Raw genomic sequence first — 13,277 nt, forward strand, 5'->3', positions numbered from 1 at the left:
CCTTAAAACAAGTCTAAATGAGGCTCAGTAGTGTGTGTGGCCTCCACGTGCCCATATGACCTCCCTACAATGCCTGGGAATGCTCCTGATGAGGTGGTGGATGGTCTCCTGAGGGATGTACTCCCAAACCTGGACTAAAGCATCCGCCAACTCCTGGACAGTCTGTGGTGCAATATGGCCTTGGTGGATGGAGCGAGACATTATGTCCCAGATGTGCACAATCGGATTCAGGTCTGGGGAACGGGTGGCCAGTCCATAGCATCAATGCCCTCCTCTTGCAGGAACTGCTGACACACTCCAGCCACATGAGGTCTAGCATTGTCTTGCATTAGGAGGGCTAACCGCACCAGCATATGGTCTCACAAGGGGTCTGAGGATCTTATCTCGGTACCTAATTACAGTCAGGCTACTTCTGGCAAGCACATGGAGTGCTGTGCAGCCCCCCAAAGAAATGCCACCCCACAGCATTACTGACCCACTGCCAAACCGGTCATGCTGGAGGATGTTGCAGGCAGCAAAACGTTCTCTACGGCGTCTCCAGACTCTGTCATGTCTGTTACATGTGCTCAGTGTGAACCTGCTTTCATCTGTGAAGAGCACAGGGTGTTAGTGGCGAATTTCCCAATCTTGGTGTTCTCTGGCAAATGCCAAATGTCCTGCACGGTGTTGGTCTGTAAGCACAACCCCCACCTGTTGACGTTGGGCCCTCATACCACTCTCATGGAGTCTGTTTCTGACCGTTTGAGTGGACACATGCACATTTGTGGCCGGCTCGGTGACAGTGCTCCTCCTGCTCCTCCTTGCACAAAGGTGGAGGTAGTGGTCCTGCTGCTGGGTTGTTGCCTTCCTACGGCCTCCTCTATGTCTCCTGGTAGCGCCTCCATGCTCTGGACACTACGCTGACAGACACAGCAAACCTTCTTTCCACAGCTTGCATCGATGTGCCATCTTGGATGAACTGCACTACCTGAGCCACCTGTGTGGGTTGTAGACTCCATCTCATGTTACCACTAGAGTGAAAGCACCACCAGTATTCAAAAGTGACCAAAACATCAGCCAGGAAGCATAGGAACTGAGAAGTTGGTCCCCACCTGCAGAACCACTCCTTTATTGGGAGTGTCTTGCTAATTGCCTACAATTTCCACCTGTTGTCTGTTCCATTTGCACAACAGCATGTGAAATTGATTGTCAATCAGTGTTGCTTCCTGAGTGGACAGTATGATTTCACAGAAGGGTGATTGTGTTTAAGTGTTCCTTTTTATTTTTTTGAGCAGTGTATATCGCCAACACGATCGACCCGCACTTTCCTGAGCCACATAGCACATCAGGGCCTTGAGAATTGAGCTTTGCACAGAAAAAAGAGGCTCAAGGTGACAATTGACAAACTTTTAAAATGGAAAAAGCAGAAGGATGTAAAAAAGATGATGCAAAAAAAAAAAAGGAGCTCTGAAAAAGCAAATTATAGATGATGGTACTTCATGACTACTTAATACAAGAAGAAAAGAGTTGGAAACATATGTGCAATGTTTCAGCCCAACTTTTTGTCACTGAATTCCTGGAGATGCTGCTTAAGCTTTTTAAATGGGCAAGATCAATGCAGGAGAAGCAGAGGGTGGGAATTGATTGACATAAAGTAGAAAAATGGCTGGTAAAATAGATTATTTGTTATGATAGGACATAGAATACAGTAGAAAAAATTGTTACACTGAGAAATCTAAAGTGAAAACAATTGAGCAGCATAGTGAAAGCTTAAAGGGGAACTCTGGTACATACAGTATTATCCCTTATCCTGTGCCTGATCACTGGGGATCCCCTGCCGGGCATCCCGGCTTTCCCCATGTACGACATACATCGTTGAACCCGTCAGCTGGGTCCCAGGTTAGCTAGCAAATAATCCTCCCAGCAGACTGCTGCCTTCTCCGGATTCCCCCTGAGTGTTGGGCTGATAGCCAGTAATTGGACATTGTAACATCCCCTGAGCAGGTCTCATCGGAGTCTGCCCCCCCCCCCTCCTCCAGCGACAACCACCGATAATCATCTGAAAAGCACCCGACAATTACCCTCTATACCTGAGAGTGGACCTAGTGGAGCTGGGTGGGTGATGACAGCTTGCCGGCGCTCAGCTGTGAGTCTTCTGCACTGCACATCACAGAGTTTCAGGATCCTGGAAGCGGCCCGACACATAGGACCAGCTGGACTAGCGAGGTCAGCTGACACGGAAGCTGGAAGCATGAACTCTCGTGAGATTACCAAACCTACTGGCCTGGATCGTTTCCTCGTGCAGACACAGAGCATCCAGGAGGGTGCAATGGCAGATGAGCAACAGAACGCTGAGGGCCAGGATGGAGAACTAGAGGCAGCAAACCCGCTGAAGGACTCAGGGGATGTTAACAGCAACAAGGACAAGGGAGAATTAGACAAAGGTAATGAACCCTTATCTAATATTATTTACTGCCATGCAATATCTGAGCTAGGCGCTGAAGCGCCACAGGGGGCTAGCAAAAAAGTTGTGCAAAACTCAAGGTAGAACCCAGAGGATATCCCTAAGGGGGAAGTAGAAATATATGGAACCAAAAGCTGGCAACCAGACATTTCAGTAAGGCCAAAGGAGGGGAGGAGAAGGGAAGTAGTGGAATTAAAAAATACACATACTGGGACAGAGAGCGAAAACATGACAAATCCCGAATTTTTATTATTACGTTCACTTATTCAAGCATTACCTTCAAAAAATTACTTAGACAGCGCAGTAAAACATATCAAACAAACACAGCAGCAAGCTGTTGCAAAGATAAGAGCGGACATTCAAGAATTAGCGACTCGCATTACCGCAACAGAGAAAATGAACACAGAGATAGATGTGAGAGTAACTGCATTAGAAGCAAAAACCACTAAAATATCGGAACAAATGCAATATTTTTCACTATGCCTAGATGACCAGGAGAACAGAGGGAGGAGAAATAATATTAGACTGAAAGGCCTCCCAGAGTTACAACAGCAAGATGATCTTCAGAGACGTGTAATGGAATTACTCAATAAGATATCTGGGCGCCCTCTAGAAGCCACTTTTTTGATAGATAGAGTACATAGAGTGGCAGCATGGGACAAACGCAATCCACAGAGACATAGAGATGTAATTTGCAGATTACATTACTACAGGGATAAAGAGCTGATTATGAGAGCCGCAGGACAAATGAATTCAATAGAATTTGAAGGAGCGCAAATCCGTGTTTTTGCTGATTTTTCGAGCCGCACATTGCATATGAGACGCCTTATGCATCCATTATTGATAAAAATTAAAGATTCAGGAGCTACTTATCGTTGGGGTCATCCATTTCACCTGATAGTGAAAAAAGGAACAGAAATATTTATCTTGAATAAACATGAGGATTTGCTGGAATTATATTCTTTTTTAAATACGGGGCCTATAGACATACCGAACTGGTTAGAATTTTGCCCGATATTAGGTCTCCGGAAAGATAGGATCAATGATCCGCCTGCTTGAGAAATTATTATGTAAAGGATTTACTCAGGGCAGAATTTATAGGTAATGCATAGATATGCTGATGTTTGGTTTGTTCTTTTGGTTTTTTCTTATGATGGTTATGTTTGGCCCTCTCTTTTTATTTTTTGTTAAGTAAATAGTTAAAGACGAAGAGGATGAGAATTTATTAAAGCATATATCACTGGGGGCTCTCTGATGTGCTTATATATGGTTTACCACAACCCTATTAATTTTAACTTCTATATATATAATATATATATATAAATTTTCTTCTTGTTCGTTTATTTTTTTCTATTTTTCTTTCTCTCTCTTTTACCTGCTGATAGCAGGAAGTATATACCCCACAATAGGGGTGGGTGGTGCTCCAGGGTTGTTTATTTAATTTAATAAAAAAAAAAAAATTTTGCCGGTTATATCTCTTGGGGATTTATAGATTGCTACAGAGTGGAGATAAGAAGTGTGAGGAGGGAGCAATGGGGAAAACAGGTAAAATAAACATAGGATCATTAAATGTGAGGGGATTGCATGATGCACGAAAGAGGTCAATTTTGGGGAAATTACTCAAAAAAGAAGGCCTGGACGTGATCTTCCTACAAGAGACACACTACAAATCCTCCTATCAATTCAAATTAGCATATAAACCATATACATGGGCATACCATAGCTACACAGATGATGCAAAAGCGAGAGGTACAAGTATACAGCGGTCCCTCAACATACCATGGTAATTCGTTTCAAACGAGCCATCGTATGTCGAATCCATCGTATGTTGAGGGATTCATGCAATGTAAAGTATAGGAAGCTGTACTCACCTGTCCCCGCCGCTCGCAATGGTGTCCCCGCCGCTCCCGATGGTGACCCCGGGCCTCCAGTGGGCTCTCCTGGTCTTCTCCGGTCCTCCACTGTCTTCTCCGGTCCTCTGCTGTCTTCCACAAGGCCTTACAGGACCTGCGTAGTGACGTCATTACGCCGCTGCGTACGCCATTCCTATTGGATGCCGTGCACAGCAGCGTATTGACGTCATCGGAGAGGGCCGAGAAGACACCGAAAGATCAGCGCTGGACCCGGAGGGCACCCCGGAGCATCGTGGAGGGTTAAGTAATACTTACCGCACCACATGGGGAACATTAAGCTGCTATCCGGCAGCAGCTTAAGCTTTTTGCGCTGCCGGATAGCACTTAATGCGATGACCCTGACATAAAAAAGCATCGTATGTCGATGCTGACATCGACATGCGATGGCCTCTGAGAGACCATCGTATGTCAATTTGATCATATGTCGGGGCCATCGGGGGGGGGGGGGGGGGTCACTGTATTGATATCTCAGAACGTTCCATGGGAATTTTTGGGGAGTATCACGGATGCTGAAGGAAGATTTATATCTGTTAAAGGCGTAATTGGCACGCAGAAAATTACTTTTGCGTCTGTATACCTCCCCAACATAAAACAAGACCAAGCACTAAAGTTAGAAGGATCTGTGGAGGGTATGTTAGTTTTGGAAGGAGATTTTAATTTTGCAATAGACCCCAAGTTGGATACCTCGAAAGGTATGTCACATGTTAGAATGACGAACCTTCTGCAGTGTAAAAAAAGCTTTGTACGGTCTTCGATTGGTGGATGTGTGGCGAATCTTACATCCAAGCGAAAAAGATTATTCATATTATTCTTCAGTACAGGACTCATTCTCAAGGATTGATTATTTTTTTATGAAGCAACAGGATTTAGACTTGCTACACTCCACATCAATCGACACTATTATATTCGCTGACCATGCATTGATAAAAATATCGATCAATATGCCAACGATGACTCCCAGAGAATGGAGCTGGCGATTAAACCCTCTCCTTCTTCAGGACAAAGAGGTATTAAAAGACCTTATAACAGAGATAGAAGAATATTTTGAAATAAACAACAGTGCCGGAATCTCCCCGGTGGTGGTTTGGGAAGCGCATAAGTGGGTAGCTAGGGGTATCTTAGTTAAACACGGGTCACGAATAAAAAAAGAAAAAACACAAAAAATAAACAAACTGTTAGAAGAATTGAGGAGTTTAAAAGTGATCCATAAAAGCGGAACTAACCGTGACATAAGCTTTCCAGTGCGATATAAAAGAGAAGAATTAATACAAATTTTGGTAGATGAAGAGAAGAGAAAAATACTAAATAATCGAAGCAAGATGTACGAATACAGTAATAAGATTGGCAAATCTTTAGCGAAAGTGGCCAAAGCCCAAGCATCAAGGTCATATATAACTAAAGTACAACATAATTCGAAGGGTATGGTTCACAAATCACAAGAGATAGCGGAGGCTTTCAGAAATTACTATAAAAATCTTCATAATATAAATTAACATAATCCAACAACTCTTTGCAAAAAATTTCGTGAAAAAGTAAAGGAAGACATAGAAATAGAGCTGTTAGAAAAGGAAATAACACAGGAAGAATTAGATCAAGCGATAAACCAAACTCAGGATGGAAAAGCACTGGGCCCAGATGGCCTAACACTGGCATATTATAAACATCTACGAAGTATCTTGAATCCATTTTTCTTAAAAGCGTTTAATTGTATTTCACAGGGTTTCACATTTCTCAAGGACACAACTAGAGCACATATAACGGTGATTCCGAAAGAGGGGAAAGATCCGGCACAATGCAGGAGTTACCGCCCTATCTTGCTCCTTAATATAGATCTGAAGCTATTCTCAAAGATTTTGGCAAGTAGGTTTTCAATAGTTTTGAGTAGGCTAATACATGAAGACCAAGTGGGTTTTTTGGCAGGGAAGGAAACAAGAGACAACACCATCCACACTATTAATCTGATCTAGTTTGCCCGGTCAAGGAAAACACCTTTAATGCTACTATCAACTGATGCAGAAAATGCCTTTGACCAGGTGAACTGGAAGAAACAATGAGATATATAGGAGTACAAATTTTGGTAGATGAAGCGAAGAGAAAAATACTAAATAATTGAAGCAAGATGTACGAATACAGTAATAAGATTGGCAAATCATTAGCGAAAGTCGCCAAAGCCCAAGCATCAATGTCATATATAACTAAAATACACCATAATTCGAAGGGTATGGTTCACAAATCAAAAGAGATAGCGGAGGCTTTCAGAAATGACTATAAAAATCTTTATAATATAAATGAACATAATATTGGAAGAAACAATGAGATATATAGGAGTACAGGAAAAGTTCCTGAAATGGATTCTGGGAATGTATCAATCCCCATCGGCTAAGGTCAGATTAAATGGGATACTATCTGAGGAGTTCCCTATAGGGAATGGGATAAGACAGGGGTGCCCTCTCTCCCCTTTGGTCTTTATACTGACATTGGAGCCATTTCTTTGTAAGATACGAGCTAATGAGGACATAAGGGAAGTAACAGTACAGGGAATAAAGCATATGGTAGCAGCTTATGCTGATGACCTGATATTTTACGTCTCAGAACCAGTAATTTCGTTGCCATCATTGATGAAAGAGTTGGAAGTATATGCACGATTGTCTAATTATAAAACTAATTATGGGAAGTCGGAAGCGTTAAATGTTTCTCTTCTCAACAAAATTATTGAACAACTTAAAAAAGCGTTTGGCTTTAAATGGGCGAAACAAGCTATTAAATTATTAGGAGTCTGGATCCCGGCAGACCTAAAGGTATTATATAAGTTAAATTTTCTGCCATTGGTTGCGCAGATTCAAAATATGTGTAACAAATGGTCAGGGAATTTGTTTTCGTGGTTTGGCAGATCTGCCCTTTTTAAAATGTCCATTCTACCAAAAATACTGTACGCTTTTCAGTGTATCCCGGTGGAGATTCCAAACTCCTTCTTCAAGACCATGGCAACAATCCAAAGAAATTTCATCTGGGGAGGGAAAAAACCACGACTGAAAAAAGAGTTATTATGTCGACCAAAGGATATGGGGGGGGGGGGGAGGGATAAGGCAACCAGATCTAAGGGGCTACTATATAGCCTAATTATTGGTAAGAGTGCTTGAATGGTGCAGAAAGGAAGATAAGAAGCTCTGGGCGATGATTGAGCAGGCTGAAACATCAATACCCCTCAGCTGCCTTCCATGGTGTTATAAAGTAGAGATTAAGGAGTTAAGAAAACACCCAATAATTGGGCCAACTTTAGTTGCATGTAATGACTCTAGGGTACGGGGACAGCTACTCCCCTTAAACTCATCTATGAGCCTGATAATTGGGAACCCTGAGTTCTCTCCAGGATTGAACGACCCGATCTTTCGTCGGTGGGTGGAAGAGGATAAGTATAGGGTATGTCAACTGAGAAGTAAAAGAGACACAGGGGAATGGATTAACACGCTTTAAGAGTGTACACCAATACCACTAGGGTACTGGCGAGCTATGCAATTAAGACACTTCTTGAATACATTGCCAAGCCCAGATTCATATAGGCAACAAATAACAACATTTGAGGAATTATGCATAAATAAAAATGTGAAAAATGGACTCTCAAAAATATACAAAATGTGGTTAAGGATATTAGGAGACTCACTCCCTATGTTCACAGAGAAGGGGGAAAAAGATTTAAAGGGGTTCTCCGGTGCTTAAACTTCTTATCCCCTATCCAAAGGATATCATGTCCCGACACAAATACATAAAATATTTGCTAAAGAAAGCAACAAATGTTGGCGTTGTGGAATTAATGAGGGAAATATACTTCATATTTTTGGGTCATGCCCGAAACTAACAAATTACTGGGTGAAGGTTAAAGAGGTGATCGAAAAAATAACAAAAAAAGAAATACCACAAGATCCCGCTTTCTTTCTTTTACAATATAATGATTTACCATTAGCAAGATATAAGAACTCGCTTTTGATTATACTAATACAAACTGCCAGGAATTGTATTCCAGCACTATGGAGACAGGAAAAGATCCCCTCTATGGCCTTATGGTTTCGTAAAGTCAATGATTTGAGATATTTGGAGAATTTAAGATCAGCCCGTCAAGATACCTGTTCAGACAGAATTTTTTGCAACATGGTCCCCATGGGTTCAGTTTCAGGAATCAACAAAGTTTAGGGATTGTCTTTAGAAGGACCTTAGAGAAGAGGAAGAGGAGGAGGGAAGAAGGAAAGAGGGAAAGGGGGGAAAAAGGAATGGGGAGAAAAGGGAAAGGAAAAAGAAGAAAAGAAAGGGATAAAAGGGGGAAGAGAAAAGAGGAGAGATATAAGCGGCTTTTTGGGGTGGGTAAGGGTCTAGAAAGGGGAGGGGGGTATTTGACGGTGGACAGCTATAAGATGGGTAGTTACTTGTATTCAATGATTTTAAGTAATTTAACTGAAAAGATTTACTTATGCACCTCTCTTTGTTTATGTTGCCAGAAGTGTTATATGACTGCATAGTAAGAGAGAAGTACGCTATTGTTTATTTTTCATTCTTTCTTTTTATATATAATAAGCTTATATTGAAGTAATGTAACTACTGTATTGTGTGTGTTATGATAGTGTATAAAAGTAAAATAAAGAATTATAAAAAAAAAAAATGATACATATGTTCTCCGAAGAAAAGGATCCTTCATTAAATGACAATATGAGTATTGTGTGTTCCAGTGACATTAGCTCATCGGAGGAGCAGGAAATCATGATACAACTTAATTCTGCAACTTAAGCCATAAGTTCTCTGAAAGGTGCAGAGTCCACCACTTGAAAAGGGAGGGACTGCAGCACCAGCAACTTAGACAGGAGAACATTCAGCTTCTGTGCTGTTGGATGAGTGGGCACATACTGTTGTCTCTTGGACATGGCTTCGCGGATGGCTAAACTAAATGGCTGACTAAAATTGGGATTAGCAGGAGCATCTGGAGCGACAGAAGGAGGGTATGTCACACAGCTCCCTTCGGCTGAGGTGGTGGAGCCTTGGCTGGCTGAAAGAGGGAGCGGCATGCCACTGGGTGATGCAGCAGGCTGGACCACTACATCGGAGCCACGGTTCTCCCAGGCTGCTTTATGGTGGCGAAGCATATGTTGACGCAGGGCCGTGGTGCCAACATTGGGACCCTGGCCACGCTTCACCTTCTGCCAACATATCTTGCATGTGGCTATGTGAACCTCCTCTGGATGCTTGATAAAAAACTGCCACACCACCGAGTAGCTGATTTTCCCACCAACAGTCCGCCCTTATTGACTGCTACTGCCGCCTTCTCCAGGAACCCCTGTTCCACTACCTCCCGGGAAAGTAGGCTGCAGCTAAGCAGGTGGTCTCCCCTGGGCATGTTTGGCTCCAGAATTTCCACTTCTGCCACCACGCTGATTGCCAACCATGCTACCGCCTTGCTAGCTCAGCTGCTGCCTCACAGGCAACCTGCAACTCTCTTCTCCTGATGATGATGAAGCCCCTTCTGCACCCGGCTCCCAATTGCGATCGGCTTCATCATCATCAACAAATGTCTGCACGTCCCTGATGTCCTCTTCAGGTTCCTCAACAGTGTCTGCTTCAGGACCCTGAACCCTTGCAACACTGCCTCCCATGTCACTCTCTTCATCACTACTTGCCCGCCTAGTGGAGGAAGCGGCACATGTCTCCGCCACTTCTTGGCTGGGCAGTAGCTGCTGACTATCCTCAGTGAATAGTGGAGCTGAACCCACAGCATAAGATACTTCTGTAGTAGAGGGAACAGCATAGGACAGAGGTAATGGGAGGACAGGGACTGCTCCCGGGCCATGCCAACTGAGGGTTGTGTCTAAGGAACCCACCGACTGTTGACTGGGGGTGTCAGATGTCACTTGTGGTGAAGTGGATGACCGTGTTAACCAATCGAGGACGGCAGATGGGTTGCTGGTCGAGACACGACCGCTAGCTGATAAGGGAGCTCAGGCCTCTTGCTGCGACTCACCCCTAGTCTGCTGCGACCTCTGCCTGAAGGATTTAGGCCTCTGCCACTCCTCTGTGCACGTCCTGGCACTTCTCTGCCTGACATACTTAGTGTGTATATGCGGGAAGTACAATACGCTTCACTACGCTTAAAACAGTATCCGTCTAGAACAGCAGCAGGTGATTACTTTTGGCTGGCCTTTCACAGTATCTAGGCACTTGACAGATTAACAAGAACAAAATAGTATACAACTTAGATGTAGATACGTGGTATGCACTGAGGGCAGAAAAATGCTCTACAGTACACTTAAAAAATATCTGAGTACAACACCAGCCGATGAGTACTTCTGGCTGTCCTTTAAAAGTATGTAGGCCCTTGACAGATTAACAGGTAAAAAATAGTACAGTACTTAGATGTACATATGTGGTATGCACTTATGAGGGCCGAAAAATGCGCTACAATGCGCCAAAAAACTCTGTACTTTTGTAAAACACCAGCCGTTGATTACCTTTGTCTGTCCTTTCACAGTATGTAGGCCCTTGACAGATTTACAGGTACAAAATAGTACACTACTTAGATGTATGTATGCAATATGCACTGATGAGGACAGAAAAATGCGCTACAATATGCCTAAAAACTCTGTATTTTTGTAAAACACCAGCAAGAGATTACTTTTGTCTGTCCTTTCACAGTATGTAGGCCCTTGACAGATTAACAGGTACAAAAGAGTACACTGCTTTGATGTAGGTATGTGGTATGCACATATGAGGGCAGAAAAATGCACTACAGTATGCTGAAAAAACATATTTTTACACAACAGCAGCAGTACACAACAGTGCAGCACCACAAAAAAAGTGTATTAAACCCAAAATTGCACTCTGTCACATAGTATTAAGAATGGAGTGAACTGCTGGTTATTTTACCATCTACAGACTAGTATAAGCAGCAGATGATTTCTTGTGGAAAAAATACACAGAATTGCGCTGAAAAATAATTCATGCCTCCTCTGCTAAGGTTGATGAAGTTGAGGCAGCTTGTTGAAGTGTATGAGGTAACGAAAACCTATCTGCCCCTCTCTGCTGAAATGCTGAATAAAGTTACTGGGAGGTTAATGGCTAGCGTATAAATCCTTTTCAGTTAAAATAAGCACTGCTCTCTGTCCACAACGCTGATGTGTCTAGCAGTGGGAAGTGGAACGCTGCGCTATGATCAATTCAGCATGTCTGTGTAACACACAGAGACACGCAGTCAGTCCTATCACCCTGCAGTGTATGGCATGAAATGAGTAGCCGCAAAATGGCTGCCGATTATATAGAGCTGTGACATCACAGGGGTCAATGATGCTGATAGGCTGCATCCTGCATGTGATTCAGGGTCATCCCGCCTACCTCCCTTCCCAGCATCCCCTGCCCCATGTACTGACATGTGGATCCGCCATTTTAGGTGTCCTGGAGCATGGAACGCTGTAAAATGGAGTTTAACCCCTTAAGGACACATGACGTACTGGAACGTCAAGTGTCCGCTCCCGATCTATACGGCGTGGCCCCGCGTCATAGCGGGCCGGGACCCGTGGCTAATAGCATGCGGCATCGATCGCGGTGCCGAGCACTATTAACCCTTTAGACGCGGCGTTCAAAGTTGAACGCCGCGTCTAAAGTGAAAGTATGCCGGTTAGCTCAGTGGGCTGTTCGGGATAGCCGCGGCAAAATCGTGGCATCCTGAACAGCTTACAGGACAGCAGGAGGGTCCCTACCTGCCTCCTCGCTGTCCGATCCGATCCTATGAGAAACCAGTGATCAATGTGAAAGATCAGTGTGTGCAGTGTTATAGGTCCCTATGGGAGCTATAACACTGCAAAAAAAAGTGGGAAAAAAAAGTGAATAAAGATCATTTAACCCCTTCCCTATTAAAAGTTTGAATCACCCCCCTTTTCCCATAAAAAAATGTCCGAATTATAAAAATATATTGTTAATTAAACCGCACGGTCAATGGCGTACGCGCAAAAAAATTCCAAAGTCCAAAATAGTGCATTTTTGGTCACTTTTTATATCATGAAAAAATGAGTAAAAAGCGATCAATAAGTCCTATCAATGCAAAAATGGTACTGCTAAAAACTTCAGATCACGGCCCAAAAAATGAGCCATCATACCGCCCCATATGCGCAAAAATAAAAAGTTATAGGGGTCAGAAGATGACAATTTTAAACGTATTAAATTTCCTGCATGTAGTTATGATTTTTTCCAGAAGTACGACAAAATCAAACCTGTATAAGTAGGGTATCATTTTCATCGTATGGACCTACAGAATAAAGATAAGGTGTCATTTTTACCAAAAAATTTACTACGTAGAAACGGAAGCCCCCAAAAGTTACAAAATAGCATTTTTTTTCAATTTTGTCTCACAATGATTTTTTTTATCCTTTTCGCCGTAGATTTTTGGGCAAAATGACTGACGTCATTACAAAGTAGAATTGGTGGCGCAAAAAAGCCATCATATGGATTTTTAGGTGCAAAATTGAAAGAGTTATGATTTTTTAAAGGCAAGGAGGAAAAACGAAAATGCAAAAACGGAAAAACCCTCGGTCCTTAAGGGGTTAATGAAGTGATTTGAGCAATAGAATCGCGGCAATATTCGCATTCGTTGCCAATCTAATATTTCCTGAAATTCGTAATGAATTCGGGTTCGTCTGCTTCGATTCGCTCATCACTAGTTATGACCCACTGTGTAAAGATAAAATCAATTTTACATCAAAGTGCGTGGTTTAAAAAAAATGCATCAGTGTTGTTGCTTTACCCCTCATGCATTTTTATATAGATTCTGGATATTAATAAAGTAAGTGCATTCCTCTATCTGCCTGGTGCTGGACGACTTCCTTTCTTGTGCTGTATGTTCCAAGCCAGGATAGCTGCTGGCAAGTCACTGCACAGGTGAATAAATCAAG

The 13,277-nt window shown here is 42.9% G+C and overlaps 1 protein-coding gene across 1 annotated transcript in view; it reads right to left on the minus strand.

Moving 5' to 3' along the window:
• Positions 1-13,277, minus strand: part of LOC130355565 (uncharacterized) — an 89,803-nt gene that overhangs the window by 75,907 nt on the left and 619 nt on the right. The window lies entirely within an intron of this gene.

The sequence above is a fragment of the Hyla sarda genome, chromosome 2 (assembly GCF_029499605.1).
Source record: "Hyla sarda isolate aHylSar1 chromosome 2, aHylSar1.hap1, whole genome shotgun sequence".
NCBI lineage: Eukaryota > Metazoa > Chordata > Amphibia > Anura > Hylidae > Hyla > Hyla sarda.